The following is a 19,412-nucleotide window of genomic DNA, read 5'->3' as shown; positions in this document are numbered from 1 at the left end:
CTGGGTCATATGCTAGTTCTGTTTTTATTTTTTATTTTTTGAGAAATTGCAATACTGTATTCCATAGTTACTGTAATACTTAACAATTCCATCAACAATGCACATGGGGTCCCTTCACATCCTTGTCAACACTTGCAATTTGTCATCTTTTTGATAATAGCTATTCTGAGAGGTTTGAGGTGATACTTTCTGGTGGTTTTGATTTCCATTCCCCTGGTGCTTAGTGGTATTGAGCATCTTTTTATACGTCTGTTGGACATCTGTCTCTTTTCTTTGAAGAAATGCTTATTCAGCTCTTCTGCATGTTTTAAAATTGGATTGTCTTTTTGATATTGAGTTGTATGAGTTCTTCATATTGTTTGGATATTAACCCTGTATTAGATATATTATTTACAAATATCTCCTCCCATTCAGGACATTGCTTTTTTGCCTTGTCAGTTGTTTCCTTTGTTGTACAAAAGCTTTTTAGTTTGATGTAGTCCCATTTGTTTTTATTTTTGCTTCTGTTGTCTTCACCTGAGGAGACATATCCAAAAATATAACAAGGCCAGTGTTCAAGAGTTTACTGCCCGTGTCTTCTTCTGGGAATTTTATGGTTTCACATCTTATATTCAAGTTTTTCATCTACTTTGAATTTATTTTTTGTATATGTTGTAAGGAAGTGTTCTAGTTTTATTGTTTATATGTATCTATCCAGTTTTCCCAATGCTATTTATTGAAGAGATAGTATTTTCACCATTTTTTGTCTCCTTTACTATAGATTAATTGACCATGTAACTGTGGGTTTATTTGGGGGCTCTCTATTCTATTTTATTGATGTATGCATCTGTTTTTGTTCCAGTACCAAACTGTTTTGATTATTATAGACTCTTAGCCACAGCCATTAGTCAAGAAAAAGAAAAGGTACCTAAATTAGAAGAAAAGAAGTAAAGTCACTATTTGCAGATGGCATGATATTATATACAGAAAACTGTAAATATTCCACCAGAAAACTACAAAATTAATCTTGATCTGTCTGTTACATTTTATACACAATTAATGAAATAGCAGAAAAAGAAATTAAGAAAACAACCACATTTATAATTGTATCTAAAAGAGTAAAACAGCTGGGAATAAATTTGAACAAGAAGGCAAAAAAACCTGAGTTCTGTAAACTATAGGACATTGATGAAAGAAACTGAAGAAGACACAAATAAATGGAAGGGTATACCATTCTCATGGATTGGAAGAATTAATATCATTGAAATGTCCATACTACCCAAAGCAATCTACAGGTTTGATCCAATTTTTATCAAAATACCAGTGGCATTTTTCTCAAAACTAGAACAAATAATCCAAAAATGTATATAGAACAAAAGAGGCCAATTAGCCAAAGAGATCTTGAGAAAAAGAAATTGGAGGCATCACACACCCTGCATTCTGACAAATTTTAAGAGAGTTATCACTTTCCTCCCAGCCACCTTTGCTACCATTCTTGTCTTAAGGGATTGAGAGGATACATAGCATTAATTCTTTTTGAAGCATAGTTTATTAATTATGTTATTACAGTTGTCCCATTTTTCTCCCATTTACTCCCCTCCACCCCCTCCCTCCAGCAACCCCCTATGCCCTTAGTTCATGTCCATACATGTAAGTTCTGTGGCTTTCCATTTCCTGTACTATTCTTAACCTTCCCCTGTCTATTGTGTGCCTACCAATTATGCTTCTTATTCCCTGTACCTTTTCCTCCATTCTCCCCCCTCCCACTTCCTGCTGATAACCCTTCATGTGATCTCCATTTCTGTGGTTTTGTTCTTGATCTAGTTGTTTGCTTAGTTTGTTTGTTTTTTTTTAGGTTCAGTTGTTGATAGTTGTGAGTTTGTTGTCACTTTACAATTCCTAGTTTCGATCTTCTTTTTCTTAGGTAAATCCCTTTAACATTTCATGTAATAAGGCCTTAGTGATAATGAACTCCTTTAATTTTACCTTATCTGGGATGCACTTTATCTGCCCTTCCATTCTAAATGGTAGTTTTGCTGGATAGAGTAATCTTGTATATAGGTCCTTGTCTTTCATGACTTCAAATACTTCTTTCCAGCCCCTTCTTGCCTGTAAGATTTCTTTTGAGAAATCAGCTGATAGTTTTATGGGAACTCCTTTGTAGGTAACTGTCTCCTTTTCTCTTGCTGCTTTTCCGATTCACTCCTTACTTTTAATCTTGGGTAATGAATTATGATGTGTCTTGGTGTGTTCCTCCTTGGGTCCAACTTCTTTGGGACTCTTTGAGCTTCATGGACTTGCATGTCTATTTCCTTCACCAGTTTGGGGAAGTTTTCCTTCATTATTTGTTCAAATAAATTTTCAGTTTCTTGCTCTTCCTCTTCTCCTTCTGGGACCCCTATGATTTGGATTTTGGAATGTTTAAAGTTGTCCCAGAGGTTTCTAAGCCTTTTCTCATTTTTTTTTAAATCCTTGTTTCTTCATTCTGTTCAGGTTAGAACATTCATCTGTTTAGAACAGAAGAATGTTATTTCTTTTGTTCTAAATCATTGATTTGAGTACCAGTTTCCTTCCCTTCATTGTCGGTTCCCTATATATTTTGCTTTAATAGCACTTTATATAGCCTTCATTTCTTCATTTTGCATCCATACTCAATCATTTGTGTGAGTGTCCTGATCACCATTGTTTTGAACTCTGCATGTGATAGATTGGCTATCTCCTTGTTGCTTAGTTCTTTTTCTGGAGTTTTGATCTCTTTCATTCAGGCAATATTTCTTTGTCCTGGCACACCTGTTATGTTGTATGGCATGAACCTTAGTTATTCCCAGGGCACAGCAACCCAGGTCACTGCGTTGTGACATTGTATGTGGGGGAGGGGTCAGAGAGGGAACAATGGTAGCTTTCAGTCACTTCCCCCACTCCCCACAAATGAATTGAGTCCTTTTGGTGCTCATTCCCCAGGCAGGTGGGTTTGTGTACATTCTAGGATGCTGTGGGTCCCTCCAACAGACTCTCCTGTGAGACTAGGAATTTATCCCACCACTACAGACCCACAGGTTTTTACAGCCAGAGGTTTTGAGGCTTTAGTTTCCCATGTTGGAACCCTGGGTTGTGTGGTCTGTCTCATTCCCTAGTTGTTCCTCCAGGTTTATGCAAATGTGAGACCACATGGTCAATAAACCATCACTTCACCCTGTTCACCAGACACCGCCTTGCCATGCATCCTCTTTACCCCAGCTGCCCTTCTCTGCCTCTCCGACTAGTCTGGATGAATGTTTCCTCTTTAATTCCTTGGTTGTCAGACTCCCATACAGTTCAGTTTTCTGGCAGTTCTGGTTGTTTTTGTTTTTTAGATTGGTCATTGTCCTTCTTTTATTTGTGAGAGGAAGCAAAGCATATCTACCTATGTCAGCACTGTGGCCAGAAGCTCCTTGAAGACATTATTTCTTAATATAAGGATCTTGACCAATAGCATATTTAATGGCTTAATAGAAATTTTTAAAAACATTGGTTATATATTACTGGGTCTTGTTCTACATTTTTTAAAGGGATGCTTTTGTTTGGTTTTGTTTTCCCGAAAGGAAAGATTAAGAGTTAACAATATTACAATATAGTATGAGAGGCTCAGCATGAACAACTACAGTCTAAGTAAACAAAGTCAACACCTTCATAATAGTGAGGAGGTCTACTCTTCGCCCTCACCATGAATGTGAATTAAATTAGTGAAACACAATGGCAAAATTAAATATGTGCCAGTTATTGAATGTTATGAAAAAAATATATGCCAAATGGAAATTCAACATCATACCCCTGAACAAATTTTGATCAGTTTATCTGATAGGTATTAAAAGCCTAAATAAATTCAAACCATCAAAACTGTTTGAGACATTTTTGCAAAGCTTTCTTTAAAAAAAATAAATATATTGGGTGATAGTAGCTATTAAATTTATTGAGTTATAGGGGTAAATAAATTATATAGGCTTTAAATGTACAGTTCTATGAGAAAAGAAAGCCTCTTCAATAGATGGTGCTACGAAAATTGAAAGGCACATGCAAAAAAATGAAACTAGACTACTCCTTGCCCCAAGGCTTTTGTATTTCAAACTTCTGCCATACTCTGGAGATTTTACTAACAGTTATTCATTTTGAGGGCATGAGAATACTTCAAAGCTCTTTTTACTGTTCTTAGTATTTGCAAATTCTATTAGCTTTCTTAATAAAATAGTATTAAATAGCCTATTATATATATATGAATCTGATATTTCCATTTAAAAGATTTAAGTGCTTAGTTTTTATATAGACTCTGAAAATCCAAGAAAACAAAAGTAGACTGCAGTACTCTCCTGGATAAATTACAGGGGAGATGCAAAAGTTTTCTTTTCTGACACCAGAGTCTTATTTAGTAATGTAGAACAATCTAGCAAAATTGGAGTTGATAAAATCTCTTTTTATGCTAAAAATATAGACTTGAATAAAATGAAGTTAGTAGCATTTATTCTTAGGTAATTTCATTAATTTTTCAAGAAAAATATATTCTGATAAGTGATTACTGCCACTGTGGTAATGAAACTGCAAGTTTCCATTTAAATTCCTATTTGCTATGATAGCCCTCATCACAGTTTTAGCATATTCTGAAAATTATTTGGGGTTCAACTGATTAACTCTTTTTCTCGAGGAAAGACACACAAATACACAAGGGCAATCATGTACCTGTTACAGGAACATATATTTGTGAATTGATGATGGAGGTATTAACCATACTGTATTTCTTTGGATATTGTAAACCTTAGGTTTTCCAAAGAATAATGTAGCTGTTGTTCGAGACCAAAAAAAAAAAGAAATGAATGAAATAAAACTTGTCCCTCACAGGCCATTTAAAACTTGCCAGGCAGAATATGAGCAAAGGTTTCATGACTATTCAGTGGACTTACTGTTGCTCAGGTGGATATATTGTCTGTTTCACACCAACGCTTCTACCCAACCCAGGTAACTGTTCACAGAACATGGACTTTACTAATCTGCTTCCAGGCAGCAAATAACTTCCCCTGGGCCTTCAAATATTCATAATTCTCTTTTGTTTATAATTTTCTATATCTCAGATCTCATGAGATCTTTGTCTAATTTATTCCCTGTAAAATTGTGTGCCAAAATAAAAGGTTTTCTTTTTAAAATTAGCAGAATTTACTTAAATGGAAACTAGGATATAATGGAAAAAATAATATAACATTTAAGCATCAGAATTTTCCAGAGCTTTTTCAAACCATTCTCTTATAGACTTCCAAAAGAACCCATTAGACAAACGTGATAATGCATGTCCGAGAATTTTAAATAAATTTCTACTTTTATTTTCCTATCACTTCCCTCGTTTTTATTTTTCTCATTTCTCTATGCTTCCCCCTGTATTTTTAGTACAGGTTATCTAGCCATTCATAAATGTGTTTAGGTAAACACATTTGCATATGGTTTCACATTAAGTCACCAATGTATGTTTGTTATACTCCCCAGTAGACTATTTAAAAGGAAGCACTCAAATGATTTTATTAGTCTATAAAATTATCAAATAAAAATCTCTGTATTAGTTAAAACCAGTATTAGAAATTTATTCAAAACAAAATTGAGGAGTTTTTATACTTAGTCTGTCAGTTGAATTCTGTTAGATATTTTATTTGGTGTTTTATTTTTCCCTATAAAGAATTATTTGAAAAGAGATAATTATCTAAATTGATCTTATACCTTTAGTTTTTTTGAACTGAACTAAATTGTGTAGGCAAAGGAGAATATGTGTGTGTGTGTGTGTGTGTGTGTACATATATATATATAATATGTATAATTTGTATTTCATATATATTTCAGCAATATACAGAAACATTTACAATGTACATTTTACACACACATTCTGGGCAAAAAGATAAACATAAATTTTCCCAAGAGTTCTTCACATAGATTATTTTCCAATATCATCATTAAACATTTAAATGTAAAAATAACTATTTTCTTTCAAGTTGAGTCCTTCATGGGAATTATTCAGGATACTCATGGCTGGTTTCATCTGGTATGTTCTTCAAGTCTCTTGGGACAACTTCATTTTCCTATTTCCACTCAGTAGTGTCCAAGCTTTGTGTGCTTTGGGACCAAAAGGGATTTTATTGTGGAAGTTTTCACTATAGGATTATTATAGCATTTTTATTAGTTTTCCTTATTCTATCATATGTAGTTGTTGAAAATAAACATATAAATAGGTGTTGATGTTTTAATTATGCTTAAAATAAGAATATTTGCAAAGTTGGCATCACTCGTTGGCATAATTTTTGGTAATTTATGGTAAGGAAGTGTATCTGTTTAAGTACTTCATTTAAATTCTAAATGTATATTTAAGGCATAACTTTCTTGACTGACAACAAATGAGCAATCGGTTATAGTTAATAATGTCTATGTGTTAGGATGTCACAGCAGACCAGAAAAGATAGCACATACTGTCACATCCAGTATGATAGATTTTATAAAACTGTGTTGCATAAAGATGAGCCCTCTTGTATTACCTTGCAAGGTTGCTATAGTTACTTAGTATTGCTTTATGGGAATTTTACTTTTCTTAGTAATATTAGAAACTGAACCCAAAATCTAATTTTATATTGTTCTTAAATCTCCCCTTTGTAAATAATCTCCTTTTAAAAGTTTCTGAATTCTTTTATGATTGTTTTTTCTTTTTTCCAAAATTAAGTTATTTTGAGTGAAGCAGAGAATTAAAACTTGAGCATGCATTTTTTTCAGACACTGAATATTAGACTGAATTTTCGCTTCCTCTACCAGTTGCTGTTCCTCACTTTATAGAAAAAAAACTAGTATTATATTTTTATTTTTTCTTTATGGAGCAATGCTCTTAGCTGGTAAACTTTATTTAATGGATGCTATTAAAATCCATAGGTTTCACTGCTTCTCAGACTTTTGTGTAAGATCAAGTGTAGTATATGTCCTTTTATCAACTTAAAATCCATGGGTTTCCATCTATTATTCCAACTTACTTTAAGGTAAGATTGTATGTTCATATTTCAAATTATCATACATTATTAAGTTTTCAGGAGATATTGCTACATTTTCATTAAAATAAGTAATGTGATCCTGGTAAACATAGTTCATAACCACCTCCTACAAGGCTACTGTGTCAAATACTGGGACTCCAAGGCATAAATACTTACACTCCAGCAATATGCCTAGCCTGATTTCCATTCTTGGTATGGGAGAAATAGGAAAGGTACTCTCCACATTCAAAGTATTAGTAATTCTTTTGAGAGAGAAGAGAAATTTGTATTTTGGGAGGATACCTAACCAAGTGGTTCTGGTAACATTATCAGAATATTCACATATTTTACATAGTATCAGAACCTCATTCTGTTATCACCACTACAGTAAATTTATTTCTGGTAGAATTATGTTTTTGTTATGTTCATATCTTTTCATTAAGTCTGGTTTGGTTTTTAGGTGTGTTACATTTAAAATGTGTTCAAAAATAGTGAAAAATCACTGAACTAAGACACCGAGTGTCTACATGTGACAGATATTATTGTTAAGATTGCTATTAACTGAATATATTAAGTGAAATACTTTATTGGTGTTATCTCAAATTATTTAATCCTTATTTATGGGTAGATTCTATGTTATAAGTATGTACCTTTTATAAATGAGGAATCTAAAAGAAGTAAAATGCTTTACTCAGAATCACAATGATTAAATTTAAATATTTAAAATAATCATTGGGCAGGAATGGCTAAAAATGACTTTGATCTACTACCTTGAACAGCGCATCATAAAGTGTAAAATAAGATAGACTGGGCACAGAGATAATTTAAATAATTAGGACACAAATGTGTTAGAGCAAAAATAAAGAAGTGACATCAGCAGAGTGGTGAAGTGGGCAGGCTTCAAGCTCTGATAGCCCGTAAAAACATCAAAACACAACGATGAACTGTCAACCAAATTTTTCAGGACTCTGGAAAAGTTAAAGACTTATAGCAACTCAGTGAATGCTAAATTATGAATGCGGTGGTGGTCAACATAAGAACATCAATGTAATGCACCACATAAATAAAACAAAGGGAAAAACACTAGCCAAAAAAAAATAAAAAACTAGAAAAAAGAGAACTTCAACATGAGAAGAGGCATTATGAAAAAAAGACAGCTAACATTATATTCAGGGGTAAAACTAAACATGTTCCACTTTTGTATGATCACCTAGAGAAGAAAAGAAGTAGCTAGTAGAAAGAAGGGATTTGGTTGTGGAACTAAAAAACATAGTTTTTCATATATATGTTTGTTTAATTTGCTTTCTTAACCATTGCATTAAGATCATCAGTAGATTTTTTTAGTTTAAAAAATCTGGAGATAATTTATGTGAATTTTACTTATTTTGAAACTTCATTCTAGTAGAAGGAAGTAATCAAGCTATATTTCTTCAAAACTAAATGACTTATTTTTAGTAGACGTTGCAGCTGAAGTTACTTTGCTCACAAAATGAAAACTTTCAATAACATAGATGTATTTGGAAGATCATTCCTCAAGATCCTTTGAAGTCCTCATTTAGTTACCATTAAATACACATTAGCATGTGAAAATTTGTATTGCTAGAAATCATTACTGACTTAAGATCAATTGGAATGCAATTAATGCAGCTTTGATTAATGCATTGTTGAGAAAACATTTGCCATAGAATATGTCTATTTATATATATTCCATAAAATAAGGGTCTGCTATTTTTCTTACTATTTTTCTCTTAATTTATTCTTTAAACTGCTGACTTCTAAATTCTGGCCTACTGCAATAGAAGGTAACTCAAACTCTAGAAATCTTTTCCCATGATCTTTGAAATAATATATCGTTGTGCTTCACATTTATTCCTTTTACTTTTTATTGAACCATACTATACATACAGAAGGTGAACCTATCCTACCTGTATATTATTATTACCTACTCAAGGCCTTTAGATTTCCTTTTGAAAATTGGCTCATCAATATTTTTAAAATGTTTTGCTATGATTTTGATTGGGATTGCATCAAACCTATAGATAAATTTGAGAATTTACATCTTTAGACTACTGAGTCTTCCAGTACATGAACATGGTGCATTATCAAATTTTTACAGCTTCAATCAGAAATTACTTTTCATGTTTGCATAAATGTCCTGCGTATCTTTTGAAGATTTAGTCCTAAGTATTTGATGTTTTTATACTGTTTTAAATAGTGCTTTTAAACTTCAGTTTCTATTCTTGGCTAGTTTATAATGTCAAATAAAAATTGCACCTGACAAAAAATAAAGCAGGTAAGGAAGACTATGCGAAGTTATTGCAATACAAGAAAGAGGCCAGAACTCAGTCTAATTTCAACTCCACTGAGTTGTATGGGGGAGTTTTTGATAGCTGGGGTGGAGGGATCATAGGCCATCTGTTTCATTATTTGACCTACCTAAAGATAATGTAAACTTACTCATATCATCATAGCAGGAAATATATTTATATTTTGGAGCAAGGTGCTCACCAAAGTTAGGCTCCTACCTTTATGTGGAGGTTGGAAGATAAGGACAGTATTTTACTTGGTGACTAGATTTCAAAGAGTTGGCTTCGCCATCCTTGAGAAAGCCCTGAGTTGCAAATCTGGCAATAGAATTTAAAAAAGATTTACATCTCAAACGGGCAAAGAAATAATTTACAGTGATAAAATTTCCAAAACAAGTGCTCTAAGGAAAGGAAATGGAGAGGCTTCTGTGGTCAGACCATCTGGGTTCTGTGAGGAGAGATGAGAAGGAGGTCAAGGGCCTTGAGGCAGAAAGATGTCAAGCTGCGGAAACTGTGAAGTCTGTCTGGGTCACTAGAAATACAACTGGTTTTGCTATATTGACCTTCTATTTAGCAACTTAGCCACATTCATTGTTAATTTTAAGAGTTTGTTGATCTTCTTTGGATTGTTAAATGTACAGTGATGGGTAGAAGTAAGTTTACAGTTTGTTTGGAAAAAGACATGCAAGTTATAATTATTACAATAGCTTTATCAACTCAGAAAATGTCACAATGGTACAATGCATGTAAGTGTTCAAATTGTCACCCTTCATTATTTACACATTCTTGTCATCTACTTGATATACTGAAGCACGCTTCAGTACGGAGGTCTTTACCTACTTTTCCCCGCCCGCGTATGTATAATCAGGTTATATATGAATAATGGCAGTTTTTTCCACAAACTTTGTAATCCTGATGCTTTTTCATTTCCTTTTCTTAGTTAATTATGCTAGCTAAAATTTTGAATTATAATTAATTAAAGTGATGATAGAACATATTCTTTTAATATTTCATCATTGAGTATGATCATACAAGTGTTTTTGGTTAATATTTTTTATCATGTTAAGAAAGCTCCCCTCTATTTCAACTCTCTAAAACAATAGGAATAACACTATATACCTCTCAACAGTAAAATAAGTTTAGTCAAATATACCCTCAAAGTTTATAATCATAATGTAAATTAAATTTTCTGCCAGGGGTGTCCAACCTGAGGTCCACAGGCCACATGCATTCTAGGATGGCTATGAATGTAGCCCAACGAAAAATCATAAATTTACTTAAAACATTATGAGAATTTTTCATGATTATGTGTCACAGTATATTTAATGTATGGCCCAAGAAAACTCTTCTTCTTCCAGTGTGGCCCAGAGACACCAAAGGGTTGGATACCCCTGGACCTTTTAGGACATGCTGACTGCTATACACAGTCTACTGTAACTATCAACTCCAGAGCTCAGAAAGTCTTGTTTCTCACTTACGTGATAGTCCAGTGAAGGTTAGGAGGGTATAGTTATAGTTAGTTATAGTTATAGTTATAGTTATAGTTATAGTTATAGGACAGACTCTGCCTAGTCCTTAATTCAGGGATGTAGATTTCTCCCATCCAGTGACCTCCAGGACTCCTGAATCTTCTGGACAATATGTGTCTGATTGGCAAGAGGGAGAGGAAGTGAGGGCAATGTGAGGGAGAAGAAAAGACAGAAAAGGCATAAATGTTCTGAACTGCATCATCCCAGAGAGGACACACATCACTTCCTCTCTTATATTCCAGTGGCAAAAATTCATGGTCCAATCTATATTCAAGTTCAGATGTGTGTAGTCCCGGTGAGTGGCAATAAAGGGTGGACAAATATTGACGAGCATCAGCCATCTTTACCACAATCATCCAATCAACATACTAAGCATCCAGGACCTAAAATATACAACCTGCTTGACTATTTCATCTCAATTTCATCTCTTTGCTCCATGTGAAGATACAGAATAATGCATTTTTATCTTAAAAAGAGAAATTCAACTGATGATACATCTTTAGGGAAGATAGCATACCAATCATTTAGGCGTTCAGTTTTAATGTTTTGCAAAAAACAAAAGACTTTGTAGAAACTATACTTTTACTGTAATATATCCTTGGTATTTTTTAATACCAATGAAAGCTTGTGCAACTTTCCCTTGAAATTCCTCCTTTTGGAGGGACTGTGATTTATTTTTTTAACACTTAGCTTATTTTCTCTCAGTAGTTTAGATGGATAAACAGTTTAGACAAACATGGATTTATTTTTAAAGATTTATGTAAGCAACATCTTTTGGTAAAATTTCTTGAGGTGTACTGGAACCAACCTGCTGAGGAGAACATGGCTGGGAAACCAAAGAAAGAGGCTGACACTGCAGAATTAAACAAAGTGCTCATGAAGAGAACGTACAGACAAAAGCAAGGTCTCCAGAAACAGCAAGATGGTGAATCACAGCACTCAAAAGGGGTGGGGGCTTAATAAACAGCCTCCAGGAACACAGATAGCTTGTAGCCTCCTGGCACATGCTTGTTAAAACCCGTATATTCCAAAGCAACTCAGCCTATTTATGTAAAAACATTCCTTTTGGGTGATAAGACCCACCCCTCCAGGGTTGAACTACTGGTCACTGAGAGGAACTAACAAGCTTCTTAAGACGTCATATATCACATAGGTCACATCAAGCACCAGAAACTATTTTGCCTAAAACACATGTTGAGATTTTTCTCAAGTCCCATTATGACACAAAGTAAAAGATAGTATGTCTGCCGTCCATATTTTTATGAGGGAGTTTTTCCTGGATTTTCTCAAATATATGTATTTTTAATCTTACATTACACACCCACACGAATCACTTAAGGAATAAGAATAACCAGAAAAGGTGTTATCATTCTCCTTTGAGAGTTAGAGATAGGCAGTGAACGTAGAGACGTTACTGGTTCCAGGTAATCCACCGATGCCAAGTCAAAAGCAAGATCAGGAAATGCCGACAGATGGAGCGGAAGGTTAAGGTTGACCTCACGAGGGACAGGGCAAGAGTGCATACAGAAGTTGCCTTCTGGTGAAATGATCGGTTCTGCTTGCTTGGAAATGTTGCCTCATGTATGTCCATGACCCCATCTGCTGCTCACCGTGACTTATGATTACGAATGAAATATCAATATGCTTTTATGGATTGTATACTTTATACAAATCCTATGAATGATGTGTGAAGGAAGAAAATGTTTTGGAAGCAAAATATCCTGTTTAACTGGAAATTTCTACATTTGATTCTATATAGGATTTTTAAATTTGCTGGAGAACCAAATTTTATGTTGTTTGAATATACTATTCATTAATGTTTACTGTTGTTCTCCAGTGTTTGAGTATTTGCTGGCACTGTTTGTAAATATTTTTAATGAGTGTTGTTATGAAACACTTCAGTATAAAATCTCAAAATAATTCAAAACCTGGATTAGCAAAAGCAATATTGATTTCAATGGCAAAACCAAACTCAGGGCAAACCTATAAAATACTGTGTTCAAAGAGGAAATGAGATTATATGAAGCAACATATTAAGAAACACCCAACTTAACCATTAGTTTTTATTCTGTCTGAGTAATTAGACCAATGTCAGTGTAAAGTTTTTAAAAAATGTGTCTGAAATCTTTGTCACAAAACAAATGTCAAAGCTCTCAGTGCAGTTAGTGTGCTTTATCATCTCATTCTTTAATGACTTAAAATATTAGAAAGCTGTAATAGTATCATACAATTAAAAAAATAATTTTATGGGCAAGTGTTTTGTGTTAATGTTCCCTTTATAAAAAAATTTTAAATATTAAAAAACCATATCAGGTAAATATTTGTCATGTCATTGAAATATATAATCTTTTCACAATATATTTGTTCATAAAAAAGCCCTGTACATGTAGTTATGCCTCTTTTTTATTTTTTACAGAAAACCTTTGAAACTTTTGTATAATTCTATCAAGGAAATATGATTCACTGGCTATTATATATTATAATTTTGAATATTATATATACAAAGTTTTATTAAAGTACATACTCAGTTATGATTAAAGCAATTCCACAAAGTTCTGTGAATTTCAATTTCTTGTTTTCAAACCCCAAAGATTATTATTCTTTAGGAATTTGTAACACTAGTTAAGGTGGCAATAAAAATGCTGTGGGTATATGTGGGTTCTCCCTTAATTCCATATAGTAAGTGCTTGGGCTCGGTCTCAGTGTGTGTGACCGATGAGCTATAAAGCCTTTTATGGTTTGCTGTTTCTCTCTGGATAGCATGGGGAAAAATCACAATTGGAGCCTGATAAACATGGTTTCATCACTAGCTTTGTCACTTAACAGCTGTGTCACCTTAGCTGTTACTTAAATTCTCTGAAATTTATTTCCTTCTAAAATAGTGAAAGCAGTATTTTAAGCATGAGATAATGCATGTGAAGTGCCTGACAAATAGTAGGAACATCATAAATTAGGTTATTGTGTCCTTTTCAAATTTACCAGAGCAACAGGATAAAAGCAAACATAATATTTATGCTTTTAAATTTGATATATCTGACTGACTTTAGTGAGAAAAATATCACCAAGGAGATGTATAAATGAAATATACTTAAATGTTAGGATATTAATTTTTGATATGCTAGTCAATCTAACATAATTCAGAGTCTAGAAAGTCATAAATTCTTTAAATGTTTATAATTTCTCATGGAAAGAATGTTGTATTGTCTAGAATAATGTATGCTTTTGGTGGGTGTTTTATGGAGAAGGGGTATGTTACTTAAGAATTTGTTACAGCACTTGTGTCATAATTTCCTATTGAAAATCATTATGCTTTCATGTAAATTTTATGTATTTTTAATTCCATAAATGTTCATAGACATTATTTGGCTTATTAGTACATAGATTTGAACTACCCCCAATTCAAATCTGTCTAACACTCTCCCAGTATTATATGAGCTTCTTTATGCCTCGTTCCTCATAATTTAGAAATCTTGTCAAAAACCATATATATGTGTATGTATGTGTGTGTGTGTATATATGCACTTTTACATAATTAGTGGTGTATCACTAACTTTTTTTCAGTTCTATTTTCATTAGCATCATGAGAACAAAGACATCTTAATGTTGAATTACTTATATTGCATAGAAAAAGTAGAAATGACCCAACAAAATAAAGCAAAAACACTACATTTGGAAAATTTGTAGCTGGATATTATTTACCTTGCTAGAAACATTATTCAGTACTCTTTTCTATTTCTTTAAGAAACTGAGAATATAGAAAAAAAGATATATATATATATATATATATATATATATATATATATCTTATAACAGAACACATTAGATACAAATGCTCTTTGCTTTTGTGGGTGAAAAGGGGAATTGATTGCTAAAAAAATGAAAGAAAAGAGTGTTTGAGATTGGATTATATCCATCCGTCTGAGATTTTAATGGATTATACTTTTAACAGAGAGGACACATCAATTGTAAATCTTTGTTTTAGAAAAAATATGTTCCTTAGGCTTATTATCAGAATAGTTTAAAGTTTTGAACTTGATTTATGAATGTATTTGATTTACTTGAATACAGGGTGTTACTTAACAATCCACAGTTGACTTTCATATCTGGTCTATACCTCTTGGCTAATCTATTTTCTGGTACTATTATTCCTTGCTTCTATTTTTTTCTTCTTTAGTCACAATTGGCTCCCTAGCGCTTGGTACAGGATTGTTTAAAGCTTGTTATATGTAGCAACTCACTTTTGGTTGGCTCAAGTTAGTAAAGTCCCATCTTGGTGCTTCTTGTGATTTATCCTTCACTTTGTGTGATTTGCAGCATTATTTTACATTTGTTGTTACAGGTTTATATTCAATATTCTTTTCTATTTCTTTAGGAACCCAGAACATAAGTCTAAGTTTCAAATTTGGTGATTACTGTCAAATCCATTCTTTGTGCCTGGAAAAGAAATCCTGTTGCTATTCAGAAAAGAAAACAGGATGTCAGATGCTATGTAATCCAAGGCAAATCCTTGACCATTTGGAAGCACAGTTTCTTATTTGAAATATGAAAAAATTCGGAAACTGTATGATGATTAAGTGAGAGGATCTTTTTTAAATACTGCTCACTTGTTTAGGTAACACACATTAATAAATGCCTAGCATATCTTATTCCTTGTTCTGTTTGTGGGAGATGAAATGGTTCATGGGGCTTATATTCTCATGTTATGAACTGTGAAGTTTTCCAAATATATCATCCCTACTATAGCCAGTCTATAAGATACTTTTATTTTTCTCGAGTTTAGTTCATTTTACTTGGTCAATAAATAATATACTATCATTTTGGCTTTTCTGAATACATAATTTCAGTTGGTAAGAGAAGAAATAAATGGAGAAGGGCTGATTTTGGTTAAGCAGAGTTAAATTGCCGAAGATCCCACATATAAAGTTTCATATAACCTTTCCCAACACTAATTGATCCTGTATCTCATTTTCATTACTTAAAGTGGCTCCTTTTTTTTTTTGCATGTTGTGAGCAACTCAAAAGCAAATGTTTCAGCTGTTTCCATATCTGACTGCAGAATTGTAGCAGGGAGGGCTGTTCTTCTGTGTCATTGTTCTTCGTGTCCCCAGATTTCATCTCTATCATTACTATACAGTACTGGGACAATACTGGGACCAAAATAACACTTTATCTTCTCTCACGGCCCAGTTTGTACGGAGTGCTGCATAGCAGGACTTAGAACATGCTAGAGATTAATCCCAAGTAACAGAATACTTCAAGATGTCTTCTTAATGCTGTTATTCTCTATAGCATCAGGTCTGTGACACTATTTGACATGATCCTTTTCCTGTAGCTGATACTCAGAACCACAGATGCCCATAGGCACATCTGGGCACTTCAGAATAGCAAGAAAAGAAAGGTGGAGATAGAGGATTCTAATTATCCATGGAGGGGCAAAAGTAGGTTTATAATTGTGAGTATATGAAGAGGTTTATTCTCATATTATCTATTACTGTATTATTTTCCATATGAATAACTGTACACCTACTTTTGCCTCACCTTGTACATTGACCCCTTCACAGAATAAACCACAGGCAAAATGAGAAAGAGTAGCTTGGCAAATAAGTCCCACCTGCCCTCCTGGAAAATCTATTTTAGGATTTTCACTTATACCTTAATGTGCTGAACATCACATACATGATCTCTTGTTATTAAATGAAGAAATTTGCTTATTTTAGAAAGCCGTTTCAACATTATGGGAAAATAGGAAGTTTTATTGGTAGGGGAAGGTTTGTTCAGAACTCCTGAAATTATACTGTATGGCCTAGTGTCCACCCTTACACATTAACCTACAGAGAAACATAATTAGCAATAACTGCAAATACACTAGTAAAATGCCCTGGCTTACTTATAAGCAGATTCTTTCAAGCATTGGGTTCAGTGTTTATATTACTCAGGGTTCTTCAGAAAAATGGAAGGTAAGAGGGACAAAGGAGGCATTAGTGGAGAGAAAGAAATTGTAAAACATAGGTTCACCCAATTGTGAGGGCTGCTAAGTTTAAAATCTCTAGGGTAAACCATCAGATTAGAGATTCATCTAAGAAGTGATAGAGTCTTCAGTTTGAAGGTTGGAAACTCAGGTGGAATTTCTCTGATTCACTCTGGAGGTTGAAGTTCTTCTTGAGAAACCCCAGTCTTTGCTCTTAAGGCCTTCCGCTGACTGAACGAGGCCCACCCGCATCATGGAGTGTAATACACTTTCCTTAAAGTAAGTGGTTGTTAATCACATCAACAAATGCTTTTATAGCAACATTTTGATCAGCTTTTGACCCAAAAACTGGTCGCCATAGTCTAGTCGAGTTACACATCAAATTAACCATAGCAGTGCTCAAAATAGAGACACAAACAATTCTTACCTACTTTGTAAAAATGCTGTATTCATAGCATTGTGAAAATGTTTCTTTGAACATTAAACATTTTTTTGTGGGGGGAGTAAAAACCTACCGATGAATTTAGACATTTGGCACAAGTGATTCTGAAGAGAGCTTTTTTTCCCCCGTGCAAGATCCTCAGGGGCAATCTAGGAAACCAGGCCGTTTATTTGGATTCTGTGGTTGGAATAAAGGGAAATGTACAAATGAGTGTACCATGTCTTCTTCATCCTTAATTAAATCCTGATCGCTCTATCACTTTAAAGAGTTGTTAGTCTCTCTGATCCCTGGAGTTCTAGACACAGTGTTTATAAAAAGCCTGTACAAAAAAAATAAAAATAAAAGTAAAACAAGACCTGGTGGCTCTTTCAGATGGTCTAGAGTTGTAAGGCACAGAGGGGAGAGGAGTAAATTCTGTGTGTCAGACTCAGCAATTGATCAAAGAAACTGCTTGGTAAAAAACAAACCCACTAAGCCTTCTAAAACTTCTAAAGCTTCATCATGGGGCCCTCTACTCACAGGATAAATTCTAAATAGCCCTCAGCCTCAGGTGGGTTCTAAAGGGTATCTGAGACTGGTGAAATATTTGATGTGACTAAAAGCAGGCTCTGGTAATATAGAGGTGAGCAAGGTCAACATTAGTTTATACTATTTCAATTCTTATTTGCAACAACTTTGTGATTCCTCTTGTTTTCCAGTACTGACTGAATTACTTCTCTCAGATTTATGTAGATTGGTATCTATTCCCTTTCACACCAATGCTGCCTCCTATCTTCAAAAACAGATTTCGGAGAATCAGGGAAGGCAAACCTTGAAAACATTTACAGTTCTTTTGGAAGCTAATATTGGAGATGGAGGATTGGCAGCTGGTTGGATGTAAATTATTGCAAGTAAAATATGTCAATCACAATCAATTAGCATTTATAGAGTGCCTATATGGCTCCATCACAGCAGAGTTGTTGCCAAGAAAAATAATTCTTCAGTGTTCTTGCTTTTTGCATTCTTCCCACAGAGCATGGCTCTTAAACTCCTCTGGCTTGTTGCTGACCCTGCAACAGTTTTCACCCATGGCTTGTGAATATTGACAGTATGTATTTGCTAAAACTGTGCATGCTTATTATTATTTGGATGCTCTGAAATGTAATCATCACATGTTGTAAAGAAAGTTATAGATTAAGCAGGAGGGAAAAATGTGTGTACACACACACACACACACACACACACACAGTTATATATAAAATCTGTTAAATTGTCAAAGACTGCTAGCATCTAGTGTTCAAACAAAGAGCGAATTACTGTAGTGCAGTGGTCCAGGGACAGTAGAACTTGATCTAGGTGTGGAATGAAGTTCAGAATTTGAACAGTCATTCAACTGTTAAGGTAGAATTTTTACTCCTTTGGCCATCCGTTAACTATTCTGCACAGATTAGAAAAGTGTCTTGATATGTCCACAGCGTAACTTTGTTCTAGTTTGTTTAGAAAAACCAGTTGAGAAAACTGTCAACAGTGTGTGTGTGTGTGGGTGTGTGCATGTGTGTTTTGAGTGGGAGTGTTATACCAAGCAAGTCAATGTTCAATAAGGACACCAACCTGCAGATGAGTGCCCCTAAGTTCTAATGGAAAAAAAGAGAAATGAATTAAAATGAAATCTGTATATATACTTCAATAGTAGTGAAATGTAAAGATTACTACTTTGGATGTGTGGAGGATAAAAAGGGGGAAGTAACTTACCCTAGCAAAAGTATAAAAAGATTTAAACCAGGAATAAACATTTTCTTTTGCCAATAAAAGAATCACATTTGTTTTAAATCAGTCTCACATATGTTCCTTGGGACTCATTCACCATACTAATATCTGGGGATAATTGGTTATTGTAGCATCCAGCAAACGCAAGAACAAATATCGGAGACTTTCAGGGTATCAAAGATGTTACTTTATTGGCCAAGTTTAACCGGTGCAGGGGCGAACTCTCAAAGTGTCCAGCAACACAGTGTCCACAAGGAGCTGCAAATGAGAGATGCGCTGAGTGCTTACAACTACGTTCTTATATAGGGGCGGGCAAGCAAGCGTTATACAGAAGCAGACGTGGCAGTTAGCAATTTGCTTACAAAGACCACGCGCGGGAATTTCAAACCAAGCATTCTTGCATAAGGCAGGAAGGCAGGATGT

At 34.1% G+C, this 19,412-nt stretch overlaps 1 protein-coding gene and 1 long non-coding RNA gene across 33 annotated transcripts in view; both read left to right on the top strand.

The window, feature by feature from the left end:
• Positions 1 to 19,412, top strand: part of NRXN1 (neurexin 1) — a 1,086,661-nt gene that overhangs the window by 142,016 nt on the left and 925,233 nt on the right. The gene's annotated exons all lie outside the window — the stretch shown is intronic.
• LOC118501463 lies at positions 10,602 to 11,719 on the top strand. Its single transcript, XR_004904091.1, has 2 exons — positions 10,602 to 10,823; positions 10,861 to 11,719. It is a non-coding gene; the product is annotated as an uncharacterized LOC118501463 (long non-coding RNA).

Source organism: Phyllostomus discolor, chromosome 6 (genome assembly GCF_004126475.2).
Source record: "Phyllostomus discolor isolate MPI-MPIP mPhyDis1 chromosome 6, mPhyDis1.pri.v3, whole genome shotgun sequence".
NCBI lineage: Eukaryota > Metazoa > Chordata > Mammalia > Chiroptera > Phyllostomidae > Phyllostomus > Phyllostomus discolor.
This window is presented reverse-complemented; position numbering and strand designations above follow the sequence as displayed.